At 41.5% G+C, this 20,595-nt stretch overlaps 1 protein-coding gene across 1 annotated transcript in view; it reads right to left on the reverse strand.

Annotated features, from left to right (window-relative positions):
* The window catches only part of UGT8 (UDP glycosyltransferase 8), a 41,587-nt gene extending 34,378 nt beyond the window's left edge, over positions 1–7,209 (reverse strand). The window contains exon 1 of the mRNA XM_086747623.1: positions 6,784–7,209. The gene's annotated coding sequence lies outside the window, so the exon portion shown is untranslated. The remainder of the gene's footprint in view (positions 1–6,783) is intronic.
* Between the last annotated feature and the right edge of the window lie 13,386 nt (positions 7,210–20,595).

A 20,595-nucleotide genomic window follows, 5' to 3' on the forward strand; every position in this document is an offset into this window, starting at 1 on the left:
CCCTCTATGTATCAATCCTCAGACTCCGATTATAAGAGCAAGACCACATCACTTACCAGAATGAAACGAGACAGAAACCAACTCAGGAATTTTCTGAAAGGTGCAGACCACTCTATCACTATACAAAAGCAAATATTTGAAGAAGATTTGTAACAGAAACCTTCTCTTAACTACAGCCCTGCTACAAGGCTATCAAGGTATTTCACCAGTAAATGGTTAAATACAAGATGCACTGTTTAATAAAAAGCATAGTCTGATTCAATTATTTGGAACACTCCGGTCTTACTGAGTGTACATCCATGAAAATCAAGTTAAAGGATAAATAAGCAAAACAATTACCAGTCTATCACAAAGCAGAGTAATTAAATATTCAATACTATGGATGGTTTAAGAAATGTGGCAGCTTTGGGGTACACTTTGGTTCAACACATTGTACACCAGATTCTGATCCATTTTACAATATACTCAACTTGCAAAGAAGAAATTGGATAGTCATCAACTGTCCTTTGGAGAGAGTGTCCACACAAATCCTCACAAGATTTACAACAACAGCTCATATTTACAGATTTTCAGATCCCACAAGCAATGGATGACCCAAACACTAGCCTGGCCCATATTATCATGTTAAAGGACTTCAAATTTTCCCCTGTGGAGTGCAGGGCAGAAAAAAAAAAGCTTCCCCCAAGCACCTTATGCTCCATTTCTTCTGAAATACTTCTGTGCCCAGGAACCAAACATCATATATATCAACACACATCTCTCCAAGTTCAGTTTCTTTGAACCTAGGGACAGGAAATAGTCTCCTTCCAAGGACCAGCGAGGCTTAATCAAGGGTTTGATCCTCCAAATCTTTCTCCGTGTTTACAGTACACTGGTTTTCAGACTACCATGACCACCTCCTCCAAGTTGACTCAGGCATAAGAGGCATAGTGGAAGAGAAGCGTCATCCTTGGAGGCATTCAGGGCTTGGACAAAAAAGAGCCACAGCTGACCCAGATCTTATGTTGCCAACAATTCTGTATTGAGTGGAAGTTTGTACGAGACCTTCCAGAAACCCTTTAGCCAACATCTCTGACCTACTGACTCTGCAGGCACCAGAGTTGAACCCTTTCACTCCCCAAGGGTCGCTCCTGCAGCGGTAGCACTGCCCGCAGCACACACTCCATCCCAAGCACCGCCAATGCCGAACCTCATCTGCAAGCTCCTCACAGGCAGCAACTTCTAGTCAAGAAAGCTCTTGAGAAAGATACTGCTACCAAGGTTTAACTTAAAACACCTCAGCACATCCATGCTATTAAAAAGTACTTTTCAGCACCCATTTACATGATGATCAGTTGGCAGAACTGGCTTCCCAAGGAAACCTACAAAATAAACATTTAACTACTTGCATGCAGCCTCTGCATTCTCTAACAACTACACCATTTTTTCAAAAAGCACCAAATCTTATTAATTTAAACAGATACAACGTAGACTACTGCCACAGCTCACTAACAGCAGTTAAAGGGGGAAGGGAGAAATCAATTTAAGTGCTTACTTGAAAGAATATTTCATTATATACCTTCCACCAGTATGCAATGTTTATGTATTTGTCACAGCATCTCCTATGTTTGCATTGTTATTGCTATGTCTATTTCCCATGTTTCACCTTCCACAAAAATATTAATTCAAATGGGACGGGGGAAGGAAAGAGAGAAGATAGTTTCCCATGAAACAAACCAGACTCAAGTTAATAACTAAATCTTCACCTCAAAAGCAAGCCGTGCATCTACATGCCATTTAAATTATTCTCATGTTTAAAGCAGTATTCCGGCCAAAATTCCCATTCCTAACGCAGGTTTCATTCGGATAGATATGCTGCTTTGATCCCACTCATAGCATGTGCTAGGAAATACTCTACTTCCCTCTGAACTTAAAAATATCTCCTTTTAAACATTAAACTGGGAGGACAATGATGTCCTGAAAAAAGTTAAGGGCAAGTAACCAACACCACATGAATACTGAACACGGGTTTAACACTAGTACTTATATTGAAAGTTTTTACAGTTATTTTCTAAATACCTTTACTTCATGAATTGGTGTTCTCAGCATTATGTTACAAAGCCTTATTCATTTACTTCAGTCAAGTAATTTCCAAGTTGGGGGGATCATTAAGTACAGCACACAACTCCGTTATAATAAAAAATCTTCTGAACCAAGGCTTTGAATTTCAGAATTTAATGAATCAATCCTCACGTGTAAGTATGAACTAACTTTTGAAGACTGGTGTTGATGTAAGGGTGAAAATCATTTCTCTAATGGAATACAGTACCTTAATTTAAGGAACTCAGAAGGTCCTCCACCTTTGTGTTTGCACTGCTACATGCCCTCAAACACACCGAGAGGCAACCTCTGTAATTTCTGCTTGATTTTTTTCAAAACCACAATGTTCCACCAGGGCATAAAGGCTCATTTCCAACTCAGTTCAGAATGTGACCAAGATTTCCCATTAACTCCCCCTTCGGTTATGCAGTAGGAAGGAAAAATAGTCTTAAGTCCTGTATTTCTCACGAAGCTGAACCATCCATTCATAGGATGAATGAACAGCATCAAGCTAAGGAGACAGCTATACTTGTTCCCCTATACAAATGAAATTATGTGCATCACAGCTGTGCTACTTGAGAGAAATTGTCATAAAATATCACGTTATAACTACTTTTTAGAACTGTGAACTGTATAATTTATAAGTTACCTACATTGTCTTTCAAATTCCTTCTGTCATAGCTGTTACATTTATAGTTTGTAAAAATGTACAATTTGGTGTTTTTTTCTGAAAAGCAATTTACCATTACTTCTTCCCATATAAAAAAAAATAATTCAATGAGAGCATGGTGTGATTATGCAACAGCAAAGAGGTGAGCTGAAGACTCTTTCCTAATTATAAAACAAAGAAAAATATTTCCATGGACTTGCAATGAAAAATGGCAGTCAATTCCTAAGAGGCTTTCTTTACAAAGCTACAGACTATCAGAAAAGTTCTTCCTCACAAGGAATATGAACAAGACCTCACACACCAAGCACTTAACATACATACAATCCCAAGTGTCATAAACCACTAGGAATATTTTGTCAAATGGTTCAAGAAACCTTACATCACAAGTCTTAAAAACTCACTCCGAGCACAGCTGTTTTGGGGGGAAAAAAAAAAAATGGAAAAACCACCACACATTACAGGACAGATAGCTATATTAAATGGTTCTAGTGTATTTTACTCCCCAGAAAACAGGAACAGCAGCCCTCTACAATGCCTCTTCGCAAGCAATTTGAGCTGTATCAGAAAATCAGTTTTCAGCCCAAAGATACTTTCTAAAACAAGCCTAAAAAAGATAAAATTCATGTTGAAAGTTTTTCAAAAAAATCAAAATCCCAACCAAAGATGATGAATGAATTCAGTTACTTCTAATGTATTTGCATTTCTCAAACACAACCCTATTTTCTTCTTAAATATCGCTAACACTGAAACAGAAATGAAAGCATTTCTGTACAGAGTTTATATCTGGAGAGATAAAGTATTTAATTTAGTAAACATCTCTTCAATATGATCTTAAAACCATCTCACTAGCATTTAATACTGTAGTGTGATTTCTCTAGTAGCTAACTGACAAGGGGCTCGATCAAGACGGAGTCAACAGATGAATGCTTGGTACTGCTCTGAAAGGAGGCAACCTGGCTAAAACAGCGATGCAGAAAGAAGCACCTTAAAGAACCCGAGGTGGAAAACACAAAGGAAAACAGCCATGGGCAATAAAACACTTGGAAGTTTAAGTCAGAAATTACGTAGTTCACACTCAAGAAGGTCAGTTAGAAAATAATCAGGTCAGAACAGGCATCATTGTAACAATTATTAGTGTAATTAATTGCAGAACACTTTTGAAGTGGTAGGAGGAGTGTTGCAGCAGAACACGTCCTCTGCGCGAGTCTCAACAGGTCCTTTGTGTGTGTAATGGCCACACACAAAGCTACCCTCAGTGGCATGGTTTTGTGGACAACAAGGCTGACCACAGCACCTTCTCACCCGACATCCACACACCTACCACACGGAGAAGACTTGGACAAGTTTGATTTTTTTTTCCCCATTCCTGGAAATAAAACACGTTGCTAAAAATCAACCAAGTCAATCTGTAGCAAAATATATACAGCAGAAAAGCATAGCAGGTTCCCTTACTTCTTCACAAACTAATTAGATTGCGTTGTCACGATCCACAGCACCATGGCACTCCTTTCCCAACCCAACACAGTGAACCAAGTAACGCAGTTATCATTCCACGAGGTTGATCTGGATAACGACTTCTACAGTGGTTTAGATATTGTAAATACAGTATTAAAATGTCATGAACATGGTAGTTCTGACTACCTTCAATTTATCTAAATAGTAACTCGAAGAGCTTGGTTTACCACAGAACACCAATCTGGAGTTAGGATGGAGTCCCACCTTGATCACAGGCCAAGCCCAAGCGGTAGCTTCAGTGACTGCCAACAAACTACAACAGCTAGTAGCCATTCACTAAGCTGAAGCTGCCACCAGTGCATAAACCCAACCCACTGCTTTGTTACTACCTCCTTAATGAGTCAGCTGCCCTCTGCCCTGCTTGCACAGGCAAGGAGAGGACTCTGACAGAGCTCAGGTGACACCACCCTGCGCAGAATGAGGACACAGGGATTGTCTCAGATGCCCTCTCCTCAAGCCCTGGTTAGTCTCATAGGTTTCTCCATCCAAACCCTGCTTCCGTACAACCCAACTGCTTCAAGCACTCTTAAAATAAAATGCAAGAGGCATTTACAAAGTACTCTAACATGATTCTCACTTGAGAGTCTATCTACTTAATAGACACACATAAGAAAAATAAAAATGTTTTCTTTCCTTCCGTCCTGCAAAGAGCTTCTGTTGACAGCAAGTGTTGTGCACAAGTCAAAAACAAAACACAAGCATTTCAGGCCAAGTACTCATTTCCTTGTATTTCAACAAAGACATTTTCACAATAGCATGAAAGCAGTCTGAAAGAGAGTAAGACTCTAGCATAAACTGGTGAGTAGTTTTGAAAAATAAATAAATAAAAAGAAATCAGCCACTGCAGCATCCAGTGTTCAGCCTGGATCAGTGAGTGAAACAAAAGAACAAAAACAAGGAAATGTGAAGTAAAGGTTAACTGCATACTATGTTGTGTTGGTGCTATAAAACTAGCTCAGCTGAAATATGGAAGTGACCTTGTGTGATAACTGCTTGGAAAAGCAAGCAGGCAGCTTCAGATAGGAAATGCAGCCAGGACAATTTTTAGAACAAATGTCTAGAAACAAGTAATATTACATGAATTATTCCCAAGACTAAGTCACCTAGTCATAACATGAACAATAAAAATGTCGCTTGCAAGGTGTTTGCTCTGGGGCAGGGAGGAGACCTTGAAGGATCTCTGCTGCTGAAGTTACTGCTGCTCATCCCCAGGCAACTCTGATGAGCGTGCAAAACAGGCTGCGTATTTAACGATTTCCTATTGTTCCTATGAGTATGTGAACAAGCCATAAAAAACAAGATGCCATTTAATACCTGATCAAATACGGCAACTTTATTGACATATCCCCTTAAAAGTTCACGCTTAACCGTTTTCCTTCTTTTTGGAGGCACAGCAATTACACAACGCTTTTCCTTCACGGGCAAGGCGGTTGTGAGCAAAACCCAAGTGAACATCGAGGGAAAGCCCACGCGTCCCCGGCCCCACACACACGGAGAGGCCCCTTCTCGGGTTCTGTCTCCCAAGTTTGCGGCCGGGTAATGAAATATTTACCAGGCATTTACCCGTAAGCAGCTGCCTCAGTTGGGTAACTTTGGGACGGCGGTCGGTCGACAGCCCCTCAAGGTGACACTGGGGGCTGAGCAACTGCTCGGATGAGTGAACGTGGAAGGTGAAGCGAAATGTAAAGCTCAACTCGACCAAAAAAAAAAAAAAAAAAAAAAAGACAGCGGGACCCCCCTCCCCCACCTTCCCCCAGCACCCCGCTTCCCGCCACCGCTTGCTTCACCCTCCCCACTTCTCCCAAACCTTCTGCTGAGGTCCCTCAGCCCCGTCCTCCTCCTCCTCCCGGCCCTCAACTCCCCGAAGGCGCGGGGCGGCACCTGCCTCTCCCCGCTGCAGTGCCGGAGGGCGGGCGGCCATGGAGCCCGCCCCGAGCGGCCGCGCCGCACAGGTGCCGCTTCCCGCCGCCCACCAAACCCTCTGCGAAGGGACGGTCGGCGTTCCCCGCCGCCCCCCAAAACCCCCTTCCTCACTCCCCACAGCAGCACCTCAGGGGAACGGCGAGGAGGGAGAATGAGAGATGTGTGGGTTTTTTGGTTTGGTTTTTTTTTTTGCCTAGAAATGACCCCGCCAAGGACATGGCGCTCCCCCCCCCCCCCCCCCACTACTCGCAGGTCACACCGTCCCCTCGCTCAGTGACACCGCATCGCCGCGGCCTCCCGCTCCCCCGCTGCGGTTCACGGCTCTGGGGGGGGGGGGGGTCCCTCCGTCCCTCACCCCCCGCCACCTTCCCCACCCCCCCGCCATGGCTCTTCCCGCCCCACCGCGCCCAGACCCCCTCCGCCGCGGGGTAACGCAAAGGTGTCCGGGGGGCTTCCCTCTTGCGTTACGGTAGGGGAGAGGAAAGCAAGCAGAAGATGAAGGGGTAATTTCAACAAGGAAAGAAAAAAAAAAAGCACAGCAAGGTGAAGCGAGAGCCTCCCTCCTCCTCACCCGCCCCCCCTCCTCGCTCCCTCACCGGTCTCCCTTCAGGGCCGTGCCTCCGCGTCGCTGCCTGGGGGAAGGAGCCGAAGAGCGGGGCGAGCCGCCGCCGAGAGCTCCGCTTGCTGGTCTTTTCCTTCAGTCCTTCGCGGTGGGAGGGTTTGCGGGGTTCCGTCCGGTCCCTGCGTCCCGCCGAGAGCCCCTCCGCTGCGGCGTGAGGGAGAGCCGGGCCCGCCTGTCCCCTCCGCCCGGGCTCTGCCGCACCTGCTGCGGGGCTGAGCTGCTGCCAGGAGAAGGCACCCTGCCTCCGTCCTCCCCTCAACTTCTCATCACTTTCCTTCTCCTCCACCGCCGCCCCACTACCCGCCGGACGCATACACCGGCGCTACCGTCGACCCACCGGGTCCCCGGGGTTTAAAAGCGGAAAGGTTTCCCCTCAGCCCCTTCTCGCCTCGCCGCCGAAAGCTGCCGTCCACCTGCCCCTTCCCGCCCTATCCACTGCCCCGGCTGCCCAGGGCGGTGGGGAAGCTCCCGGCGGGGCAGGTCCCCCCTCTGCCCGCCTCTGACGGGTGGGACCGGGGCCGCCCTCCGCCAATCAGTCCGGGTGCGGCGGCGGGAGGTACCGGTCGGAATGGGGTGAGGGGAGAGGCCCAGCCCCGCCGGGAGCGGCCCGCGCCTTTCCCGTCCGGTTGCTTCAGGATTTGGCGGGCTCCTCTCGTGGTGGCCGGTAACGCGGCACGCTGCCAACCCGGCACACGAGAAGCTTCGGGCTGCGAAGGGTGGAGGATTTGGGAGACCTCAACGCCTCCTACCTGCCCTAACCTCGAGGAACATCTCAATAGAGGCCTCTCCACTTAAAAACAAAACACACAAGCACTCAGAAACACCTAGGCTTCCCCCCCCCCCCCCCCCATCTTCATTAGTGCACTTGCCTAAATTAATCATGGCGATTCAAATGATTCCCAGTCCTTTATTTTCTCCTTCTCCAGGAAAGGGTGCCCAGCTCCCCACAGCTTCAGCCCCTGGTTGGAGAAGGCCAACTAAAACGGACATAACTCTCTTGTCCTTCATCATCCCAAGAAAGAACTAGCAGGAGCTTTCCACATCATCACATGACAAAGTTTAAATACTAATGGTAATTTCCTAATTAGTTTTGTGTGTGTGGGGTTTGGGTGTATGTGAGTTTGGGTTCCCCCAACTCACTTACTGTATAATAAAAGTGTAATGTTGCAGCTAGCAGACAACAAAATTGTTTGAAAGAACAAGTTTTGCCCCCTGCCTGCCACACACTTACTAAAATCCAAACTTTTTTCCTACTTACTTTAAGTACTTGCTTGGACCCACTGAGGTAAATGCTCCTTTCACTGAAGTTTTTCTAATGAATTTTAAGGCAAAAGACATTTCGACAGTGTTACTAATTTAACAGATCTAATTACTCCTTTAATAAAGGTGAAAGTTTGAGTTTCATCAGATGAATCAAGGACTTTAACGAAATGTGAATGATAAGTTAATGAAATGCATGATAAGAAAACTGAATGTGAGCTTTAAATTGATCTCCATTCTAATAAAGATGGCTTGCGAAAGAAAATGAAACTTTACTTTCATTTGAATTAATCCAGTTTATTTGAGACACAGACCTTCTCGTGATATTCATTACAGAACCTTTTAAAAGCTCTTCTGTTTCACACATGTAAAACAAATCAGTAAAGTTTCTCAAATCTCATGCCCCGTTTGACATCAAGTCAGCATTAAGTTAGGGGTTAGACTTTCACGGGTGATACTCAAATCCTACAAGCTAATAGCAGCCTTTGGCTTTGAGGTAAGTACTGAGCTGCTAAAACCGAGGTTCTGAAGTGAAATATCCCAGAATCAAGCATACAGAGCCGCTACAGTGTTGAAAGTTTTAATTACTTCCAGGCAAAAGAAATGTCAAACTATAGCATGAAGACAATAGGTAATAGTTGGATAAATTCAGCTCCTCTAGATATCTAAACTACCTTCTTACTCCAGTGGTAACTGGTTTAGTAAAATAAAATAGAGCAGAACCAGGCTTAGGTTAACTGGGCTTAAGTCTAGATTTGAGCAAAGCGTAAATTTTGTTCAGACTTCCCAGAGATGTCTTGGTATCTCCTACATGTTTATGAGTATTCATTTTGTTTCTTGGGTAGCAGCTTTAATAAAGCTGTTCTTGCTATTTACGTTTTGAATTTAATTGCTGGACACTATTTAATACTAACTCAGGAGAGAATGTTACTTCCAGGAGCTTTTTTATTCATCCTCCCCACACCTTCTGCCTTCCCTGTCAGCAAGTCAGAGCTGCTTGGTTTCACCGGTGTTCTGCCTTCCCAGTTTCCGATCTTCAGCAGACCAGCATAGGTCAGATAAAGCATTTTATTGAAAATTAATGTGTTCAGAGTTAAGGATTTCCTCATAGCATTGTGTATTTATTGTAACGGGATGTAGTGATCTGCAGACATTTCAACTCAAAGTATGTGGTATTGTCCTCTCTTTGCCTGTTGCGGTTACATGCTGTTGCAAGATTGTTTTTATGTCAAACTCCAGATACATGTGTAATTTTGTATTTAAGGATGTTGTATTTCATTCAAATATGATCTTTTCCAGTTTGAGGGAAGTACTGAAATTTATGGTACCTAATGTTACAACAGCACCTGCTCTCAGAGAGACTGACTTTGAATCAAAGAGTATCTTCAAACTTGAACGCTCAGAACCTCAGTTTACTATTTTCTAGGCAACTAATCCCATAGTTTGGTTTTTTTTTTTTCTTTGACTAGTCCAGGAAAAGCAACTTCAAATAGTGATTCCAGTTGTTTTTCTTTTCAATGTTTTCCTGGTATAAAATACTCCAGATGTACTAAATGTTGATTGTCTTGCCTTCAGTGTAGGTTTTAAATACAGAGATACAGTGCAGTTTGGGGTGAAACCTTCTGCAGTTCCAAATCACCACAATTTTCCAAAATAATTGCAACCAGAATTGTTAACTTGTGTGATACAATTATTAAGTTTTATCTTGTCACTATTTATATCGTGGAAATACTGGGCACTCCCAGAGACTCAAATTATGGGCTTTTGGCAGATGAAATAGTATTCTACTCCAGAATATCAATGTCTTGTGCATGACAGCTCCAGTCTTTTATCACCTGACTTGTTGTTTTGATAAATATAGCGATGTTCATATACTTCTTTCGTCATTAAAGAGATGCAAGTGAACTGTAGATTGTTTTCAGAATAAGAAGTGTGCATCATGCAAGGTAGTTGGGGTTTTTTCTGTGCTGAACTGTTTGTTGTGTTTGTTATTTGCTGCATACTTATAGCAACCCAGATGTGGAGGCAGCAAATATAAGGTATTAATTACTAATTAAGCTATTGTTATAAATCTAAGTTCTATACAGTATACAGCCCTATGCCGGAACATGGTATTTTTCTTCTCCAGTAAATTCCAGAATGTAACAGAAAATCTGTGCTGCAAAAATTCTGGAATCTTATCATTATCTTATTCAAGTAAAATGATGAAAAGTCACCAAGTGCTATAAATATGAAGCATTATTAATTTTCATTAAAGTTTTCCAGGGCTAATAAACACTTCGGAAGTGTTTTTGAATAAGTTTCTATTGCTGTCCAAAGGGACATCTTCATATTAAGGAGTTTATTTCATTTGCTTTTAAGGTGGACACCGATGTCATCATTACTAACTGAGAAACAAGAAATGCATCTTGACATGAAACGCCGCAGCTGCAGAGCAGTGTTTCCTGTTGCGTTTTCTTCCCGCTGGAGATTTTATCGTACTCGTAAGAATATAGAAATATTACACTGTTACTGCCAGATTTGTGTTTCTTCAAATCTAGTTGCTTGGACTGGACAATGTATTTAAGTTAAATTGTTAATTACGTCCCCTGTTCTTTTCTCCTGATTTTCCAGTAGATTTTTGGATCGTGATGATTCACATACAGCTCTTTAAATGTTTTTTTTTTCATAGCGCCTTGATTGTTTTAACTATACATGCACACACTTCGAAAGTTTCTACAAACCAAGGCAGATGTATAACCTTCCTTGTAACTCCTCTAAAATAGTCTTAGCTAATTGTGCTTGTTAATTGGTGTGAGATCACAAGCAGCCAAACTAATTTATTTAAATAAGGTTTTTAGTTCTATTACCGGACCGATTTGCCAGATGGAACTAATCACCTGAAATGTATATTACCTTATTTAACTGCAGCGTTACCAGACAACCATCTCTTCCAGATCTGCTTGCCACGTCTTGTGACCTTGTCCACAGATCCCCATAAACACAAAAAAGGCGTAGAGAAGAGTCTGCCTTTGCTGTAGGCAACTGTTGGCCTTATTATCTCACATAATTGACAGTAACACTGAAGTGGCATTTATTCTACCTATACAGCTGACTCCTGTAACTGTATATTACAGCCGTGAACGGTGGTTTCTAACGGAAAGTACTGACTGCGTGATCACGCTATGTTTTGTGAAACGGTAATTTCCAGTTAACTGATGTGTAGCAGCAGAACATGGGGCACCTCAATCAATTTTTCGCTTAGGGGGAGAAACCTGGGATGCACCTGCAGTTGTTCTCTCGGTGCAGCCTGTGTGTTTACAAAACATCACGTTCTATTTCCTCGAGCAGAAATTTTAGCAAAGGAAGACGGAATCATTTATAAACAAATTTAAGTGAGATCCCATCTCCTGTTACTCCTTGTCCGGCGGGAGGTTTTTGTCCTGAGTGTGCGTTGACCACAGGCTCAGAACATTTCCATGTAGAAAAGCATTAAAACCATTAATGTCACTTCACTGCACCGTGTTATAAAGGACATACTGTGATCAGGGAAGGTACGGGGATGAGCACTTAAAGTGTTTAAGGGAATTGAGCAGCTGTCCTATGAGTAGAGATGAAAGAAGCTGGAGCTCTTCTGTGTGGAAGAGAAAAAGCTGATGGAGGATAAGGACAAGATTCGCAAAACCGTGAAGGGAGTAAAGATGACAGACACACAGCTGTTACTCAGTAGACCCGGTAATCCAAGAACCAGGTGAAACTAACTGCAGCAGGTATCAAAACAGATGAAAGAGATGAAAGGAATCTCTTCTGGAAAAGCAGCTGACCTTTATTTATTTTATACCACAGGAAGTTATAGAAGCAGGCTGTTGGAGGAGGCTCAGAAAGGGAGGAAGCAGCTTCATGAGCAATAAGTATATTAAAAAAATCATGAAAGAGAGCGATTTACCCTGTAACCGTTCAAATACAGCAACTGTATGTCTTGGGTGAGTAACAGGGCAATTGATTAGGGGAAGTGGTTGCGCTCATTTCAAAGGATGTTTTCTTTTCCCACTGTCAGAAACTGAAGAGTGATCTAGAGGGACTTTGTTCACCCGTGTGGGTAAAGATAAGGGCCACAGTTTTATCTCTTTAGGTTTGAGGAAGGTAACACGTAACTGACATTGGCAATAAGCTTCTTGTTGCTTTAAAGTCTCAAAAGGTATTCAAAGTCTCTTACCTGGTGGGGCTTGCTTAATCTGATTAAATTGTTAGAGATGAAGAGGCAATTATGAAATGCTACTGCAATGAAGTTTCCTTTTAGAAAGAAAAAAAAAGAAAGATCTTTCAAATACATAGCAAAGCTTGGAGGTAGTACTAATTTTATGCCTAGCCAATGCAAGTTGCTTTTTTGGAACCCACTGCCATTCTTCTGGTCTGTGTTTTTTACATATTGTAACAAGTATTGAGTTCAAAAATCTAACTGCAGAGAGAGTAAATCAATCCAGCAAGACGCCTGAATGTACTTTGTTTTTGTATTTCCTTGATAAGTGACTTAAGAAAGTGCTGATTAGGCTTGCAGATACAGTTATAACTTAAATCATATGTGATGGTAAATTGTGATTTATGTAATTTTCCTGTATAAATAGAAAAAGTTAGTAGTGTATGACCATAAATAAGATAATTAACACTGCTTGGATACTCTACTAAAACATGTCACTGTTTGACTGAAAGAAAAAAAAAAAGGGGAAGCAGCAGTGGTGTTTTTTGTATTTGGTTCTCGCAACAATTCTCCTTAATAAGAGCCTGGTCTTACCACACCTACTAAAAAAACCACCAAACCCAAAAAGCTCTGTGTGTCTTGTTTGTTCTCCTTACCTCGTCTGAAAAGCAAGAGCAATGAATCGAGCAAACACGTAGGAGCTCAACAGGGACTCAAGGAAGTAGGTAATTGAACTGCTATCTAGCTGGTCGTTCGGCACTAGGATAATTGACGGGGTGTGGTGTGTGAATGCGTATGTGCAGTTGTCTGGTTTATAAATGGTTGTTAAGAGAGTATTCATAGCCTTAATTGCAGAGTGGCAAAAGCTTGACAAAACAAATAGTTATTAATCTTCTTTAAATGGAGTTATGTGTTTCCTCTCTGTCTCATGCAGGTGGGTGGTTTTGGTTTTTTTTTTTGTCCGTCCCCCCCCCCCCATTATCCAAGGTAAGATAAGATATTAATATGTTTGGCTCAGTGTTGTTATATCTTTGTAGTTGAAGAAGGCACTAAGCATTAGTTTGAAGAAGTTTGTTAAACAGCATTAGAGTCTGCAGAAAAGAATTCATGTCCTTCCTTGCTTAGATGTTTGAACACGTCTCCTTGGACGATGCTCTAGATGCATGGTTATAAGCTCTATTTGGTAAAGTAATAATGACTGTAACTTTTTGTACCTTTTCCAGTTGTCATAGCAGTACTCTGTTTTTAGGATGAGCTTGATCAATCCATAACAGGACTCCTGAGCATCCTTTTTAGGACATTTGCAAGAGGTACAGGACAGAGATCCTGAGTTCAAGCTCCAGTACCAGGTGACTGTTGAATGTAAATACACTGTCTTGCTTAGAAGCAAAGCTAGAAGAGGTAGGGGACGGTGATTTCCAGCAACTTATGTGGAAAAAAAAAAAAAAAATAACCCAGCAACATGATTAATTGAAACTGCTGAAGTAATGAAGTGTGGCCACCAATGTGAGTCCACAGAGCAGAGAGAGATCATGGTGTTTCAAGTGCCATCAGCTAATCTCAACGCTTCTGCAGTGCTTGGGTAAGTTACTACTTCTGGTATTAAATTCCTTGCCACAGCCATGGGCCTTCACTAGCAGTGCCTGTTGGTCTTGTTTGAACTCTTGCACTGGGCGTGATGGGAAGCGTGCCAAAATCGCTCTGTGTACCTACCGCATAGCAAGGCGTCGTTTCCCAATGTTTGACTAGCCACTGCCACATCCTTGTGCCAGATATTTCAAACAAATTCCACATTTGTGTATCTGTGTGTTTCATTCTGCAAACATTGTGATGTACTCATAGAACGTTCTACTGTAATCACCACCATCCACCATTTTAAAAACCAGAGGACGCTTTTTGCATTTCATCGAGAGAGGTAGTCTTCCCAGAAAGTTACTTGGTTTTGTTCTTAGCTTTCTACAAGGCTGTCTCTTGTTTTGTGTGTTTGGTTTTTTTTTTTTAACTACCCCTTCTGGAATACCCACTGTGTGATTTTTACATTGTGTCTTCTGCCCAAGTGGCTTTACAATTTCTTACAAATACAGAGTGTAATTATTCAAATATTCATTCTGTGCTGCTTTATCTATTTTTGAGAGTGTATCTGATACCATTTCCTAAAATGTTATATTTTTACCTTGTTCCTTTTCCACATATTTTATGCTGTTCCTGGGCTTCAAGCAACCAGGAAGCTTGTAGGCCCGAATGTATAGAATGATTCATTTTGGGCAGGGGAGCTGCTTTGGATTAACAGAACAAATTGAAAGTCCTTTTCTCTTGCAAGCCGCTCCCATTAAATTAGTTTTTAGCGTAGCCGCATTCTCTTACGTTTAGGAGGTGAACTAAATACCGGGAGAAGGATGGGGAAGAAATTTCTAAAAAGATAAAGAATCCGTTTCCATTTCTCTCAAAACTAGAGAAAATAATAGTCCTAACAAATTAGAACTCTGACAAGCTATAAAGAGAATTAAAATTTTTAATTATATACAGAACATTTCTATAGATACTGAAAATTTGTTTTTTTGTTTTTTTTTTTTTTTCTTCACTAATGACATACTTAATATCTTTCTTTCAGGTCAAAGGTCTCAAATGAGAAAACAAATGTATGATGTATGTCCATGTTTTCTCCTGAAAATTTCATCCACTAACCTTTGACCCTATTTCATACGTTCAGTAGTTTTGATGTAATTCTGAACAGCGCAATGTCAAAAGGCTGTGTTGAAATAAGAGTATTAAATAGAACAAAGATTATTTTTAACCGAACAGAATGTATGTATCACTGATGCTGGTATTCTATACAAACTAACTCTAGAAAATTGGTTTTAAAGCGTTCCAGAAGATAACTAATACTTTGCATTATTGAAATATGTTAGTTCTCCTTTTCAAATAAGCATTTTGTCTGCTTTTTATTTTCTAGTTATCTTTTCTTCCGTTCTCCTCCTCTCAGTTTATTTTCTTTGCATTGGCTTTCCATGAATACTTTCTCAAATGTAGTTGTCTGGAGATGGAACCATTTAGCTTATATCTTGCTCGCATCTATGGCCTATTGAGAATTTTCTTCATCCCTTTTAATAAGCATGACTCTACATCTCCTACATTGATTAATACTTAAGATTTTCTTGAAACTGCAGTTGCTTTCCTGTAACTTTAAAATTAAACCTTGTTTTAACAACGTAATCAAGGATCTTGGCCGGATGCTGTGTCGAAGTTACCTTAGTTTTCTTTTTGGTAAACCTGCTAGAGCAATGCAGTTTGTATCTTCTTTTTTCTTCTTTCGCAGTCACAAGCATACATTTTCTGTTCCTTACTTAGAGAATAAGATGAACTACATTGATTAATTGGAACCCAGTGAAGGCTTACACCGTAAATCTGAAGTTCTTTGATATTTAGAACCAGGAAATCTGAGCTCTATTTTGTTTTGCTTGAAATGAAATGAGGAACAAGAGAAGAATTTATTTTCTACTCAATGCTGGCATCTCTGCTTAGAAACAGTCAATTACTATGTAACCCCATCTGCGCCTATGAACTACCAGGGTAACCAGAATTGGACAGGAGTGGTAGAATGGATGGACAATTGCTGACAGAGATGTGTTGGCCCTAATGTAGGGGAGAGCAGACGTGCCGTTTCTCAGTACAGAAATCTTCTAGCTCCTCCGCAACCCTGTGTTGATGCTGTCATGTAAGGATGCATTTCCCGTGTTTTTCTCCTCATGTGAGTGCCCTTCTTCTGCAGGACCCTGTCCTTTACTGAACCTTCAGTGATTTAATTGAAGCTATTAAATGTCTCTCACCATGTACGTTTATATTAAAGCCCGTTTGGGAACCTTGACTGATATAGTGAATGTTTTGCTAAGGGGAATTGAATCTTCTTAGTCTCGTTCCAAGACTGTTAAATATCTGTGAGAGGATCAAGACGTTTGGAGCAGTGACCTGTCACACTTTGATTTGTCGCATTATTCTATTAATCCAGGAGGAATTATTGAACACCATACAATCAAAAGTGTACGTTTAGGGAAGAAAATCTGTCATTTAGTTAATAATCTCTCCTTCTAGACTGTAGTACCACTGGCAATTTTGAAAGGTCAGTTCTTTTATTGGTAAGGCATAGCAAAACTTGATCAGTTTGCAGTTAATGTAATTTTTCCTTTTTCTGTGGTGAGGTATTTATTGTGGTCTTCTTTTCCCATGCATGATTATGAACTGAGACACTTGGTTTTGTGTACTGTGAATGGAGAAGTGTACTGAAATCCATTGTTTGACACCTAGATTTGAATATTTGGAAGCCTTAATGAATTTTCCTTCTGCAGAAGGGGGGTCTGCTGCTTAATGTTGCCCCTGTAGAAGTTTTGGAATAAAGTTTTGGAAATTCCATGTAGCCAGTAAGAGGGAGATACTTGAGCATGCAAATTTTAAAATAATTTAGCTTGGAAGGTATGTCTGGAGGTTGTCTTGTCCAGCCCTTGCCCAGAGAAGATCATACTGGTTTTGGGTGCTTAGGGCCTGACCACTTGAATTTTTAACATTTCCAAGGGTGGAGATTCCACAGCCTATCTGGGCAACCCTTTCCAGAGTTTGATCAGCCTCATGGTAACAGGTTTTTTTTCCAGGTATCTGGTCAGATTTTCCTGTGTTGGCCTTGGTGTGTGTTGCCTTTCATGCTATCACTGTGCATGTCCAAAAAATACTTGACTCCTTCTTTATACCATCAGACAGCTGAAGTGAGCAAGGTGGTCTCCCTTCAGCCTTCTCTAGAGATACAGGACATTAGAGAAGCTTTTTATCTGCGTTCTTTCCATCTTTGCCCGAGCATGGATTTTGGGTGACAGCGTGCAAATATCCCTCCACGCCTGCTGAAATCGTGGGCCTATTTTGTAAACCTGGATGCAGAGGGTTTTATGTGGAATGGAAATGGTGATGCCCAGAAGGACAGTGTTTGGAGACTGAATTTAAATCCTATGCTCCTGGCTCAGATCAGATCTTGAAATCCCCAAAGGCTAGAGGGAAGATGAGTGGTTCCTCCCTTTGATTTATTTTGTATCTGTGGAATAGCTGAGAAAGCAATCCTGAAGGAACTCATTACAGAGGAGGCAGTTTGAGGGATGGCATAGAAACCAAAATAGAGGAGACAGGATGAGAGAAAATGAAGGCATTGGTAGTAGCAAGGTATGAACGAAAGCTAAGTATAGATGACACAAACACCAAGAGCAAGCTGCAACTACTGTGTGATGGGCAAATGGTCACAGAAATAATTGAATACATCTTAACAGGCTTGAGCTTTCATAGATCTAAACCATAGAGGAGCTGGAAAGTTGGCGGTTTGTTTTTTTTTTTAATTTCACAGTGATTTATTTGTGGACAAGATAAGAGTAAAAAAAAAATTAATACAAATATTGCAGGAGAGGAGTCATGGACACCACTGAGTTGCTTTTCTCTAGAGCAGTGGAGGAAGATTATTGGTAGGAGGGGAGGTTTGCTTTTCAGCCACTGCTTTGAATAATGAAATATTTATTCCCTGGGAGAAGAAAAGCTGAAACAATAGAGCTGTGTTATAGAAAAATGGTCATTTGTCCAGAGCCTGATTTCTGGTTCATCAATACGTCTTTGTGAGAGGTACTTTCCTGAAATATGCCTTTGTTTCAAACGGAATGCGACCAGGGGCGTATAGTGCAAGGAGTCTCAGTTGGACGGGCTTAAACAAACAATAAGGCAGTGCAGAGGCTGGAATTAAAATGTATATATTTGTTCTGTGCCGTGTTCTGTTCATTACCTGAATAAAGGAGAAGGCAAAACAATGCGACTTGAAGCTTCTGACCGGATGAGTTGAATATGTGTACAGCAATGTTAGATTTTTTTTTTTAAACAAAATGCAGCATAATTCAACAGGCAATTGCCAAGCTTCCCATACTGTTTATTTAATGAGATTCTAAATGATGCAAACAACGGGCAGAACTCCTTGTGTCCATACACAAGGACAAACACCAACTTTTTCCTTTTTTCCCAGACCACTGAGCCCAGTGATCCCGTGTGATGCTTAGAGGGAACAGGACAGGTGGTAAGTGAGATGGCTTTAGGTCACTTTCCCTATAATACATCATTGGTCCCAAAATGACATCTGCTTGCCCAGAGGCTGCACCAGTTTATTTTCTTCTCTCCATGCCCCTGTATTGTTTGTTTGAAAGCAATTAAGAGACAGGAATATTTATTAATACATTGTTGTTGGCCGTGTCCCTCTTGTGATGACTGTGTGTGTTAAGGCTTCCTTTCTCTGTCAGAGAACCACAATGTGGCCCAGTCATAGCAGAAATTTAGGACTGGGAGTGTAATGGTGTGTGGGGTATGCTTCTAGTTGGATTTGTTGTGCTTTTTTTTTTTTCTCTCAGTACTGGCATGTTGACCTTGGCTGGTATTTTGACTTTGATTCTTTTTGAAAGCCCCATCTAGTGGTAAAAATTCATGAGATTTAGAAAGAAGGTTCTGGTTTTGATTCCATGCTTTCTTTCTCTGGTAAATCTGTCTCTCCTGTTTTTCCCTTACTGAAAATAAAGCTCAAGACCATTTCCCCAGATTTCTCTCCAGCCTAGTTGACCATTTGGGAACTTATTGGCTGCATCCTACCTATGTGTTGCTCATATTTGCCAGAAGCTGAAGTCAAATGGAACGATCACCAAGAATTGATCTGTGATTGTATGATAAATATAGAAGATGATGGCTGTGTTATAGTAGGATCAGCAGGTGGTACTATACAAACGGCACCATGTGTCTGCTCTAGAGGTAGAGGCTAGGTGGAGGAGAGCTTCTGTTCTGGCAACTGTTTGGGTTTTTTTTAGTCAAGTGATTTATGCATCTTTTAGATACAACAAAATAGTAAACAAGATGCAAGTATATTGCAGTCTCCCCAGCTAAGAGACACGTACCAGAAGGAAGGCTCCCAAGAAACAACGTGTAAGCAGTTGAGAAGCAGGGTGTGAAGTAAGGACAAGGATGGCAGCCAGGGGAGAGACAGCTTCCTCCACCTGTTGTAAGTGCAACCAGTGCTGTAGGATGGAGAGATAGAAACGGCCAAGAACCAAAAAGTAAGCAACTACGTGAATGACAAATCATGGAGAAAATGAATGTAAAGTCAGTGAATTCAAAGCAGCTGAATATAACAGCGCTTGTGCATGGAGAGTTCGCCAAGGTGTCGGGACAAGGCATGAAAACTTGGTGAAACAAATGGTACATGTTAATGAGAAGGTTGGCAATAGTTGTGGTGTTGTATCCATATGGCAGCTAGGTTTCACCAGTATGGACGTCGTTTCCGTATGAGTAATTGATTTGTTCTGGGTACTGGACAAAACACAAGCACGTGCAGCCCAATGAAATGACCAATGTTATAATTTCATTACTTAAATACAAACAATTGAGGAGTTTCTAACAAAACAGAAGAAATACTACTGAACAGCTAAATTTCATTATCATTGACAACTACAGTGATGAACAGATGGTGTCACACCTTGCTGTCTTGCCTGGATCAAATCCTTCCTCTGACTAATGGCTCATTGAAAACCGCTCCCTCCCTCCCAAAATAACTCTACCTTCCTTTCTCATCGTCACCATATTATACAGTACCAGAGGTGTCCTTCAATTTAATGGAAAATATTGAGGAAAAAGTGTTTTTGATGGTCAGTGAGCATGCAAATACGTACTTAAGTGCAACATCCTAACAGATAAATCATGAAAGACTTACCCTATAATATGGTATGACCTGCTTTTTTAAGCATTTGGAGAGGGAAATATAAGCTACAGCTTCTTTAAATAGGAAGAGATTGGAAATCCTTTCTTTTTTTTTTTGACCCAGGAAAATGGCACGTAATGACTAAGTTTAAAATAATAGCCTTAAAGTTGTTCATTCTAGAAATATTTTCAGCCTAACCTGCATTCAGTTTTGAACAAACTGAAAATCAACAAGGAAAGAAAATGTCCTGTATTCTAGTTACTGTGCTGCGCACAATACATCTAAAATGTAGGGAGCCAAAATACTCGTCAATTTTATACTTAATTATCACAGCTATTTGTTCTAAGTAAAGTATGACATGAAGATGTGTGTGTATGTATTACCTTCGACATAGTATTTATTGATGGCATAAAGACTTCACTGAGTTAGAATCATGGAATGGTTTGGGTTGGAAGGGACCTTCAAAGGCCATCCAGTCCAACCCCCCTGCAAGGAGCAGGGACATCTCCAACCAGATCAGGTTGCTCAGAGCCTCATCCAGCCTGGCCTGGAACGTTTCCAGGGATGGGGCATCCACCACCTCGCTGGGCAACCTGGCC

The sequence above is a fragment of the Chlamydotis macqueenii genome, chromosome 4 (genome assembly GCF_036417535.1).
Source record: "Chlamydotis macqueenii isolate bChlMac1 chromosome 4, bChlMac1.mat, whole genome shotgun sequence".
Taxonomy (NCBI): domain Eukaryota; kingdom Metazoa; phylum Chordata; class Aves; order Otidiformes; family Otididae; genus Chlamydotis; species Chlamydotis macqueenii.